Source organism: Rhinoderma darwinii, unplaced genomic scaffold, assembly GCF_050947455.1.
Source record: "Rhinoderma darwinii isolate aRhiDar2 unplaced genomic scaffold, aRhiDar2.hap1 Scaffold_3903, whole genome shotgun sequence".
NCBI classification, from domain to species: Eukaryota; Metazoa; Chordata; class Amphibia; order Anura; family Rhinodermatidae; genus Rhinoderma; species Rhinoderma darwinii.
The window spans coordinates 40,146-52,707 of NW_027463527.1; the positions used below are offsets into that span (position 1 = coordinate 40,146).

Sequence of the window (12,562 nt, forward strand, 5' to 3'; positions counted from 1 at the left end):
CACAGCAGTATCTCTGTGGCGTCTCGGACAACTGGTGAAGGACATGGCTGTGTTACTTCTTCTCTTTGTGGCATTTCTTTTCCTCTTTGTGACTAAATATTGTATAGACAGGGGGCCAGCAGCGCCCTCAGGGAAGTACCCGGCGCCAGGTCCTTGGTTCTGCGTCAAGAGATTCCTCTACCTGCTGCTGATACGTTATTCGCCTAAAAAAATGACAACGTACGGCGCTCTGCGGGAACAAGAAGCGCGTGGGACGAATAAACTGGCCAATCAAAACCATTCTCAGCGACTGTCCACACACGACCTCGAGGCTCCACAAAAACTGGTTGACAATCCACATGTGAGTATCTGTCATTGTGATATCTAATTGTATAGAGCGGGTGAAGGGGGCGCTACACTGGACTGACAGCCCGGCGCTATACTGGACTGACTGCCGGGCGCTACACTGGACTGACTGCCCGGCGCTACACTGGACTGACTGCCCGGCGCTACACTGGACTGACAGCCCGGCGCTACACTGGACTGACTGCCCGGCGCTACACTGGACTGACTGCCCGGCGCTACACTGGACTGACTGCCCGGCGCTACACTGGACTGACTGCCCGGCGCTACACTGGACTGACAGCCCGGCGCTACACTGGACTGACAGCCCGGCGCTACACTGTACTGACAGCCCGGCGCTACACTGGACTGACTTCCGGGCGCTACACTGGACTGTCTGCCGGGCGCTACACTGGACTGTCTGCCGGGCGCTACACTGGACTGACTGCCGGGCGCTACACTGTACTGTCTGCCGGGCAATCAAAACCATTCTCAGCGACTGTCCACACACGACCTCGAGGCTCCACAAAAACTGGTTGACAATCCACATGTGAGTATCTGTCATTGTGATATAAAATTGTATAGAGCGGGTGAAGGGGGCGCTACACTGGACTGACAGCCGGGCGCTACACTGGACTGACAGCCGGGCGCTACACTGGACTGACAGCCGGACGCTACACTGGACTGACTGCCGGGCGCTACACTGGACTGACTGCCGGGCGCTACACTGGACTGACTGCCGGGCGCTACACTGGACTGACTGCCGGGCGCTACACTGGACTGACAGCCGGGCGCTACACTGGACTGACTGCCGGGCGCTACACTGGACTGACTGCCGGGCGCTACACTGGACTGACTGCCGGGCGCTACACTGGACTGACTGCCGGGCGCTACACTGGACTGACAGCCGGGCGCTACACTGGACTGACTGCCGGGCGCTACACTGGACTGACTGCCGGGCGCTACACTGGACTGACTGCCGGGCGCTACACTGGACTGACTGCCGGGCGCTACACTGGACTGACTGCCGGGCGCTACACTGGACTGACTGCCGGGCGCTACACTGGACTGACTGCCGGGCGCTACACTGGACTGACTGCCGGGCGCTACACTGGACTGACTGCCGGGCGCTACACTGGACTGACTGCCGGGCGCTACACTGGACTGACTGCCGGGCGCTACACTGGACTGACTGCCGGGCGCTACACTGGACTGACTGCTGGGCGCTACAATGGACTGACTGCCGGGCGCTACACTGGACTGACAGCCCGATGCTACACTGTACTGTCTGCCGGGCGCTACACTGGACTGACTGCCGGGCGCTACACTGGACTGACTGCCGGGCGCTACACTGGACTGACTGCCGGGCGCTACACTGGACTGACAGCCGGACGCTACACTGTACTGACAGCCGGACGCTACACTGTACTGACAGCCGGGCGCTACACTGGACTGACTGCCGGGCGCTACACTGGACTGACTGCCGGGCGCTACAATGGACTGACAGCCGGGCGCCACACTGGACTGACTGCCGGGCGCTACACTGGACTGACTGCCGGGCGCTACACTGGACTGACTGCCGGGCGCTACACTGGACTGACTGCCGGGCGCTACACTGGACTGACTGCTGGGCGCTACAATGGACTGACTGCCGGGCGCTACACTGGACTGACAGCCCGACGCTACACTGTACTGTCTGCCGGGCGCTACACTGGACTGACTGCCGGGCGCTACACTGGACTGACAGCCGGGCGCTACACTGGACTGACTGCCGGGCGCTACACTGGACTGACTGCCGGGCGCTACACTGGACTGACAGACGGGCGCTACACTGGACTGACAGCCGGGCGCTACACTGGACTGACAGACGGGCGCTACACTGGGCAGGGTGTGCTGGGACCTGAGGTATTGATGATAGGGGGGATAGGTAGAAGAGGCAGTCAGTCACCTTGGGACATTACGGGAGGGGGGCTCTATCTATATCATATATATCTATTATATCTACACCGCGTTCCAAATTATTATGCAAATGTTATTTTTCGCTGATTTTCCTAAATAGTCGCTGCAATGACAGTCAGTATAATCTTCACCATCAACCGTTGGAGGATAATGCACATTTTATTGATAAATCTCCTAATGAGAACAGATATTTTTTGTTTCACATTATTATGCACAACAGAGATCAGAACATTTACAGGTTGTAAAGAGACTAAAATGGTCATTTGTTGAATTTGCAGCATCAGGAGGTCATATTTACAGACATCAAAAAACACTTACCAGGCCAAGTTACATGTTACACAGGACCCTCCTCTGATATCACCTGCACAGGACAAGTTACATGTTACACAGGACCCTTCTCTGATATCACCTGCACAGCACAAGTTACATGTTACACAGGACCCTCCTCTGATATCACCTGCACAGCACAAGTTACATGTTACACAGGACCCTTCTCTGATATCACCGGCACAGCACAAGTTACATGTTACACAGGATCCTCCTCTGATATCACCTGCACAGCACAAGTTACATGTTACACAGGACCCTTCTCTGATATCACCTGCACAGCACAAGTTACATGTAACACAGGACCCTCCTCTGATATCACCTGCACAGCACAAGTTACATGTTACACAGGACCCTTCTCTGATATCACCTGCACAGGACAAGTTACATAGGACCCTTCTCTGATATCACCTGCACAGCACAAGTTACATGTTACACAGGACCCTTCTCTGATATCACCTGCACAGCACAAGTTACATGTTACACAGGACCCTCCTCTGATATCACCTGCACAGCACAAGTTACATGTTACACAGGACTCGTCTCTGATATCACCTGCACAGCACAAGTTACATGTTACACCGGACCCTTCTCTGATATCACCTGCACAGCACAAGTTACATGTTACACAGGACCCTTCTCTGATATCACCGGCACAGGACAAGTTACATGTTACACAGGACCCCTTCTCTGATATCACCGGCACAGGACAAGTTACATGTTACACAGGACCCTCCTCTGATATCACCTGCACAGGACAAGTTACATGTTACACAGGACCCTCCTCTGATATCACCGGCACAGGACAAGTTACATGTTACACAGGACCCTTCTCTGATATCACCGGCACAGGACAAGTTACATGTTACACAGGACCCTCCTCTGATATCACCTGCACAGCACAAGTTACATGTTACACAGGACCCTCCTCTGATATCACCGGCACAGGACAAGTTACATGTCACACAGGACCCTTCTCTGATATCACCTGCACAGCACAAGTTACATGTTACACAGGACCCTTCTCTGATATCACCCGCACAGCACAAGTTACATGTTACACAGGACCCTTCTCTGATATCACCGGCACTATTCTTGCATCCGTTGAATTTGTGAGTATTTGGACAGTTTCTGCTTGAATATCTTTGCAGGATGTCAGAATCGCCTCCCAGAGCTTCTGTTTTGATGTGAACTGCCTCCCACCCTCATAGATATTCTGCTTTAGAATGCTCCAAAGGTTCTCAATAGGGTTGATGTCAGGGGAACATGGGGGGGCCACACCATGAGTTTCTGTCCTTTTATGCCCATAGCAGCCAATGACACAGAGGTATTCTTTGCAGCATGAGATGGTGCATTGTCATGCATGAAGATAATTTTGCTACAGTTCTTCATTTTGTACCATGGAAGAAAGAGGTCAGTCATAAACTCCACGTACTTTGCAGAGGTCATTTTCACACCGTCAGGGACCCTAAAGGGGCCTACCAGCTCTCTCCCCATGATTCCAGCCCAAAACATGACTCCGCCACCACCTTGCTGACGTTGCAGCCTTGTTGGGACATGGTGGCCATTCACCAAACATCCACTACTCCATCCATCCGAACCATCCAGGGTTGCACGGCACTCATCAGTAAACAACATGGTTTGAAAATGAGTCTTCATGTATTTCTGAGCCCACTGCAACCGTTTCTGCTTGTGGGCATTGTTTAGGGGTGGCCGCATAATCGCTTTATGCACACTTGCAAACCTCTGGAGGATCCTACACCTTAAGGTTCGCGGGACTCCAGAGGCACCAGCGGCTTCAAATACCTGTTTGCTGCTTTGCAATGGCATTTTAGCAGCTGCTCTCCTAATCCTATTAATTTGTCTGGCAGAAACCTTCCTCATTATGCCTTTATCTGTACTCTGAATCAGCCACAAATCTTTTCACAGTACGATGATCACGTTTAAGTTTTCTTGAAATATCCAATGTTTTCATACCTTGTCCAAGGTATTGCTCTATTTCGGCAGCAGGGAGATCCTTTTTCTTCCCCATATTGCTTGAAACCTGTGGCTGCTTAATAATGTGGAACGTCCTTCTTAAGTAGTTTTCCTTTGATTGGGCACACCTGGCAAACTAATTATCACAGGTGTCTGAGATTGATTACAATGATCCAAAGAGCCCCAAGACACAAGACCATCCATGAGTTTCATTGAAAAACTAATAATTAAATGTTTATGACACTTAAATCCAATGTGCAGAATAATTTGGAACACGGTGTATATACAGACACACAAGTCGCGCAGCGCTCCAATAATCATTTATTATAATCCGGGAGAAATCGCTGAACACGAGAGAAGAAAACACAAATTTAACTGGAACTATGAGGAGCTGCAATCCCGTCATCTGTCTATTGTATGTGACCAAGTATCTAAGTCAAGTCCATAGGCAACGCTCCCTAGTATCTATCTATCTATCTCATATCTATCTATCTGTAATGGCAGGGGGTAGGGAGACGGACAAGTGAGCCCTAATCTACCCGCCACTCTGTCCCTGCCTACTTGCAACGACCCGCCGTAGGCGACGGGGTACAACTGGGCGGCGGTCCCTGCGCTCAGAAAGTGCACGACAAACACGACAAACATACAAAAGGAACACAAGCAAGGAAAAGGGGCCGTTGCCCACGCAACACCGTGAGCAACCAGAGTGGTGAACGAGCCGAGTCAAGCCAGGAGTGTGCGAGGTACAAAACGAAAAGCAGAAGAGTAGTCGGTAAGCCAGGGTCTGTATGGAGCAGGATCAAAAATAGCAGGAGCTGTAGCTGGGCCAGGAAACCACAAGGAAAGAATCACAAGCACCGAGGGACAGGAAGTGCAGGCTTAAATAGACCGAGGGCGGGAGCTAGCTGAGTCTGGCCAGGTTACGATAGGCTCTCCCACTCCTAAGCCTGCCAGCCTGAATGGTGGAAGCAGGAGTCAGTCTCAGGGATGTATTCTCAGGTGCTGACTGATTAGTTCTGGGAGTTAACCCCGAAGCTGTGCCTGGCAGATCCTTTACAGTACCCCCCCTTTTATGAGGGGCCACCGGACCCTTTCTAAGTGGACCTGGCTTACTGGGGAAAAGCAGTTGGAACCTCCTGACCAATACCCCAGCGTGAACATCCCGGGTGGGAACCCAAGTCCTCTCCTCGGGCCCGTATCCTCTCCAATGGACCAGGTATTGGAGTGAGCCTTGGACCATCTTGCTGTCCACAATCCTGGCCACCTCGAATTCCACCCCCTCCGGGGTGAGGATGGGAACAGGAGATCTCCTCGAGGGAGCCAAGGACGGGGAGCAGCGTTTGAGGAGGGAGGCATGAAACACATCGTGTATCCGAAAAGACGGGGGTAACTCCAGCCGGAAGGAGACAGGATTGAGGACCTCAATGACCTTATACGGCCCAATAAACCGGGGAGCAAACTTCTTGGAGGGAACCTTGAGACGCAAGTTCCTAGACGACAACCACACCAGATCCCCGACCATAAACAGGGGGTTAGCAGAACATTTTTTATCAGCCTGAGTTTTTTGTACGCTCTGGGACACCTCTAGGTTTTTCTGAACCTGGGCCCAGACAGTGCACAGTTCCCATTGAACGACCTCTACCTCGGGATTGTTGGAACTACCAGGTGAAACGGAGGAGAACCGTGGATTAAACCCAAAATTACAAAAAAAAGGAGAGACCCCTGATGAGTTACTGACCCGGTTATTAAGGGAAAATTCAGCGAGGGGAATGAAAGAGACCCAATCATATTGACAGTCAGAGACAAAACACCTTAAGTATTGTTCTAGAGATTGATTAGTCCTCTCCGTTTGGCCATTGGTTTCAGGATGGAAGGCAGAGGAGAAGGACAGATCAATCCCCAACTTCATACAGAAGGCTCTCCAAAACAATGAAACAAATTGTACCCCTCTGTCTGAAACAATATTGACAGGGACCCCATGGAGACGCAGGATGTGTTTGACAAACAAGGTAGCCAACGTTTTGGCGTTGGGTAGTTTCTTGAGGGGCACAAAGTGGCACATCTTACTGAAGCGGTCCACCACCACCCACACCACCGACTTGCCTTGGGATGGAGGCAAATCGGTGATAAAATCCATGGAGATATGTGTCCAAGGTCTCTGGGGAATGAGCAACGAACGCAGTAAGCCCGCTGGTCGGGACCTGGGAGTCTTGGACCTAGCACAAACCTCACAAGCGGCGACGTAGGCCTTAACGTCTTTAGGCAACCCAAGCCACCAATAATTTCTGGTAATGAGGTGTTTGGTACCCAGGATGCCTGGATGGCCAGATAGTGCGGAGTCATGATTTTCCCTAAGTACCCTTAGCCGGAATTGCAGGGGAACAAACAGCTTGTTCTCAGGAAGGTTCCCGGGAGCTGCACCTTGATCAGCAGCAATATCAGAGACTAAATCAGAATCGATCGAGGAAATGATTATACCTGGAGGCAAAATACAAGCAAGATCTTCCTCCGAAGGAGGGCTGGCCATGAAGCTATGCGACAGTGCATCGGCCTTAATATTTTTAGACCCAGCCCTATAGGTAACCAAAAAATTGAATCTGGTAAAAAATAACGCCCATCGAGCTTGTCTCGGGTTTAGCCTCCGGGCAGATTCTAGGAAAACCAGATTCTTGTGATCGGTAAGGACCGTTACCTGGTGCCTAGCCCCCTCCAGGAAGTGGCGCCACTCTTCAAATGCCCATTTAATGGCTAAGAGTTCGCGGTTGCCAATATCATAGTTACTTTCAGTTGGCGAAAACTTCCTGGAGAAGTAGGCACAGGGGCGGAGATGGGTGAGGGACCTGGTACCCTGGGACAAGACAGCACCCACTCCCACCTCAGATGCGTCAACTTCCACGATAAATGGCTCCATTTGGTTGGGCTGAACCAGCACCGGGGCCGAGACAAAGCACTTCTTAAGGACCTCAAAAGCCTGGACAGCCTCAGGAGGCCAGTGGAGGAGATCAGCACCTTTGCGAGTGAGGTCCGTAAGGGGCTTAGCGATGACCGAGAAGTTAGCAATAAATCTCCTGTAATAATTAGCGAACCCCAAAAAACACTGTAACGCCTTCAGGGAGGCAGGTTGGACCCATTCCGCCACAGCCTGAACCTTGGCGGGGTCCATGCGGAATTCATGAGTAGTGAGGATTTGACCCAAAAATGGAATCTCCTGCACCCCAAACACACATTTTTCGGTCTTAGCAAACAGTTTGTTTTCCCGAAGGACCTGGAGCACCTTCCTGACATGCTCAATGTGGGAGGACCAGTCCTTGGAAAACACCAGTATGTCATCAAGGTACACTACCAGAAAAATCCCCAGGTAATTTCTCAAAATCTCATTTATGAAATTCTGGAAGACCGCAGGGGCATTACACAACCCAAAGGGCATGACGAGGTATTCGAAATGGCCTTCGGGCGTGTTAAACGCAGTCTTCCACTCATCCCCCTCTTTGATGCGAATAAGGTTATACGCCCCCCCGTAGATCCAATTTAGAAAACCATTGGGCCCCCTGAACCTGATTAAAGAGATCAGGAATCAAAGGAAGGGGATACTGGTTCCTTACCGTGACCTTATTCAGGCTACGGTAGTCAATGCATGGCCTAAGACCACCATCCTTCTTCCCCACGAAGAAGAAGCCAGCACCTACCGGAGAAGAAGAGGGACGAATGTAACCCTTGGCCAGGGATTCCTGGATATACACCCTCATAGCTTCACGTTCGGGACAAGAAAGATTAAATATCCTACCCTTAGGAAGCTTAGCTCCTGGTACCAAATCGATAGCGCAATCGTATTCTCTATGAGGAGGTAACACTTCGGAGGCCTCCCTAGAGAAACCATCAGCGAAGTCCTGAACAAACTCGGGTAGCGTGTTCACCTCCTCAGGGGGAGAAATAGAATTAAGAGAAAAACATGACGTACAACATTCATTACCCCATTTGGTTAGCTCCCCAGTATTCCAGTCAAACGTGGGATTATGCAACTGCAACCAGGGAAGACCTAGAACCAAATCGTACGATAATCCCTGCATCAACAGTACAGAGCATTGCTCCAAATGCATGGAGCCAACAAGGAGTTCAAAAACAGGGGTATGCTGTGTAAAATAACCATTAGCAAGAGGAGTGGAGTCGATACCCACTACCGGGACAGGTTTAGGCAAATCAATGAGAGGCATAGCAAGGGACATAGCAAATTCCACAGACATGATATTAGTAGAGGACCCTGAATCCACGAAGGCACTGCCGGTAGCAGACCTACCACCAAAAGAGACCTGAAAGGGAAGCAAGATCTTAGTACGTTTCATATTTACGGGAAATACCTGTGCGCCCAAGTGACCTCCCCGATGATCACTTAGACGCGGAAGTTCTCTGGCTGCAATCTTACGCTTAGGACAGTTGTTCACTTGATGCTTGTCGTCCCCACAGTAGAAGCAGAGACCATTCTTCCTGCGGAATTCTCTACGTTGTTGGGGGGACACGGAGGCCCCGAGTTGCATAGGTATCTCTGAATCTTTCGGGGAGGAACGAAGCAACGGAGCTTCGGGAGGCATCATGGGGGAGTCGGAGGAGAAAACACATAAACGTTCACGTTGTCGTTCCCTGAGACGTCGATCAAGTCGTACCGCTAAAGCCATAACCTGGTCTAGGGAGTCAGAAGAGGGATAGCTAACTAGCAGGTCTTTCAGGGCATTCGACAGACCCAACCTAAACTGGCACCTTAAGGCAGGGTCATTCTACCGAGAAGCTACGCACCACTTCCGAAAGTCAGAGCAATACTCCTCAACAGGTCTCTTACCCTGACTTAAGGTCACCAGCTGACTCTCGGCAAAGGCAGTCCTGTCAGTCTCGTCATAAATAAGTCCGAGAGCAGAAAAGAAACAATCAACGGAGGAAAGTTCAGGGGCGTCAGGAGCCAAGGAGAAGGCCCACTCTTGGGGCCCTTCCTGGAGCCGGGACATAATTATACCCACCCGCTGACTCTCAGAACCTGAGGAATGAGGCTTTAAACGAAAGTAAAGCCTACAACTCTCCCGAAAGGAGAGAAAAGCCCTCCGGTCCCCTGAGAACTGGTCGGGCAACTTGAGGTGGGGTTCAAGAGGTGCGGTGAGGGGAACTACCAGGGTAGCATCAGGCTGGTTGACCCTCTGAGCCAGGGCCTGGACCTGTAGGGAGAGACCCTGCATTTGCTGAGCCAGGGTCTCACGGGGATCCATAGTGGTGTCAGGGACCAGGGGTAGACTAGCTATGGGCTTGTGATTATGTAATGGCAGGGGGTAGGGAGACGGACAAGTGAGCCCTAATCTACCCGCCACTCTGTCCCTGCCTACTTGCAATGACCCGCCCTAGGCGACTGGGTACAACTGGGCGGCGGTCCCTGCGCTCAGTAAGTGCACGACAAACACGACAAACATACAAAGGAACACAAGCAAGGAAAAGGGGCCGTTGCCCACGCAACACCGTGAGCAACCAGAGTGGTGAACGAGCCGAGTCAAGCCAGGAGTGTGCGAGGTACAAAACTAAAAGCAGAAGAGTAGTCGGTAAGCCAGGGTCGGTATGGAGCAGGATCAAAAATAGCAGGAGCTGTAGCTGGGCCAGGAAACCACAAGGAAAGAATCACAAGCACCGAGGGACAGGAAGTGCAGGCTTAAATAGACCGAGGGCGGGAGCTAGCTGAGTCTGGCCAGGTTACGATAGGCTCTCCCACTCCTAAGCCTGCCAGCCTGAATGGTGGAAGCAGGAGTCAGTCTCAGGGATGTATTCTCAGGTGCTGACTGATTAGTTCTGGGAGTTAACCCCGAAGTTGTGCCTGGCAGATCCTTTACACTATCTATCTATCTATCTATCTCATTTCTATCGGTGGATATCAGTCCAGCTGCAGGCGGAGAGAATTTGTGACTCTTTGTCCGTGGGGAGGGAAGCAGGGGATTTGGAGCTGTGTATCAGAAAAATGGAGCTCACACCCCTATGAAGATATGTCATGATATTAATCAGCAGAGAATGATGGACCTGAAGATGTGCCTAAGAACCAAGAACCGTCATATAACATCCCGAGCAGATATGATAAGATGTCCGGGTTCTTACATGACATCTCTCCTCCTCACACAGAGAGAGGATGAAGGTGCGGCTCCCGGGGGATTCTCAAAATCTGATAGTTTAGTCCTAATATACAAATATTCTGATGAACTAAATACGTACAACCTCCGTGCCTCCGCCATCGTTCAGTACAGACGTCATTTTCCAGTTTTAACTGGCGTAGAATTATATTCATCACTGCTCGATGTTTCGCTAGATCTCACTTTTCATATTTAGTGGAAGAGATTGATGAAAATGGGAGGTATTTACTAATGTAACTATGCCGGGTGACGGAGAAGGTGGACAATGCCAAGTAGCCCTGGAAGCCTGTGCACCAATTTCACTAAATATGCCCTATGTGTTTAAATTGAATCTTTTAAATCCTGAACTTCCACACCCTCTGATGAGGATATCCTGCCCCGAGGAAATAATGCTGAGTCCCATCATCCCCTACACAGGATCCACCCTCAGCGTCACAGAACACAACACAACAGTCTTTACTCTCCAAACTTCCTCTTTCCTTGGAAGAGAAAAATTAAGTGTTTGCAGAGTTAATGAAAAAACAGAACTAAAGTGATTCAAAATAGTGACTCGATGAAGCAAGAAAGGGAAAAAATATGTATCAGTAGCCAAGTGGAGCTGCTCCCTATGTACAAGAATAGAACTACTATAATACTGCCCCCTATATACAAGAATATAACTACTATAATACTGCCCCCTATATACAAGAATATAACTACTATAATACTGCTCCTATATACAAGAATATAACTACTATAATACTGCTCCCTATATACAAGAATATAACTACTATAATACTGCCCCTATATACAAGAATATAACTACTATAATACTGCTCCTATATACAAGAATATAACTACTATAATACTGCCTCCTATATACAAGAATATAACTACTATAATACTGCTCCTATATACAAGAATATAACTACTATAATACTGCTCCTATATACAAGCATATAACTACTATAATACAGCCCCCTATATACAAGAATATAACTACTATAATACTGCTCCTATGTACAAGAATATAACTACTATAATACTGCCCCTGTATACAAGAATATAACTACTATAATACTGCCCCTATATACAAGAATATAACTACTATAATACTGCCTCAATATACAAGAATATAACTACTATAATACTGCCCCCTATATACAAGAATATAACTACTATAATGCTGCCCCCTATATACAAGAATATAACTACTATAATACTGCTCCTATATACAAGAATATAACTTCTATAATACTGCCCCCTATATACAAGAATATAACTACTATAATACTGCCCCCTATATACAAGACTATAACTACTATAATACTGCCTCTATATACAAGAATATAACTACTATAATACTGCCCCATATATACAAGAATATAACTACTATAATACTTCTCCTATATACAAGAATATAACTACTATTATACTGCCCCATATATACAAGAATATAACTACTATAATACTTCTCCTATATACAAGAATATAACTACTATTATACTGCCCCATATATACAAGAATATAACTACTATAATACTGCCTCTATATACAAGAATATAACTACTATAATACTGCTCCTATATACAAGAATATAACTACTATAATACTGCTCCTTATATAAAAGACTATAACTACTATAATTCTGCCCCTATATACAAGAATATAACTACTATAATACCGTCCCCTATATACAAGAATATAACTACTATAATACTGCCCCTATATACAAGAATATAACTACTATAATACTGCCCCCTATATACAAGAATATATCTACTATAATACTGCCCCTTATATACAAGACTATAACTACTATAATACTGCTCCTATATACAAGAATATAA

General features: G+C 48.7%; 1 protein-coding gene across 1 annotated transcript in view; it reads left to right on the top strand.

Moving 5' to 3' along the window:
* Positions 1–801: 801 nt before the first annotated feature.
* Positions 802–12,562, top strand: part of LOC142708441 (uncharacterized) — a gene marked incomplete at its 3' end in the record, with an annotated part of 36,013 nt that continues 24,252 nt past the window's right edge. Inside the window, exon 1 of the mRNA XM_075848361.1 lies at positions 802–871. The remainder of the gene's footprint in view (positions 872–12,562) is intronic.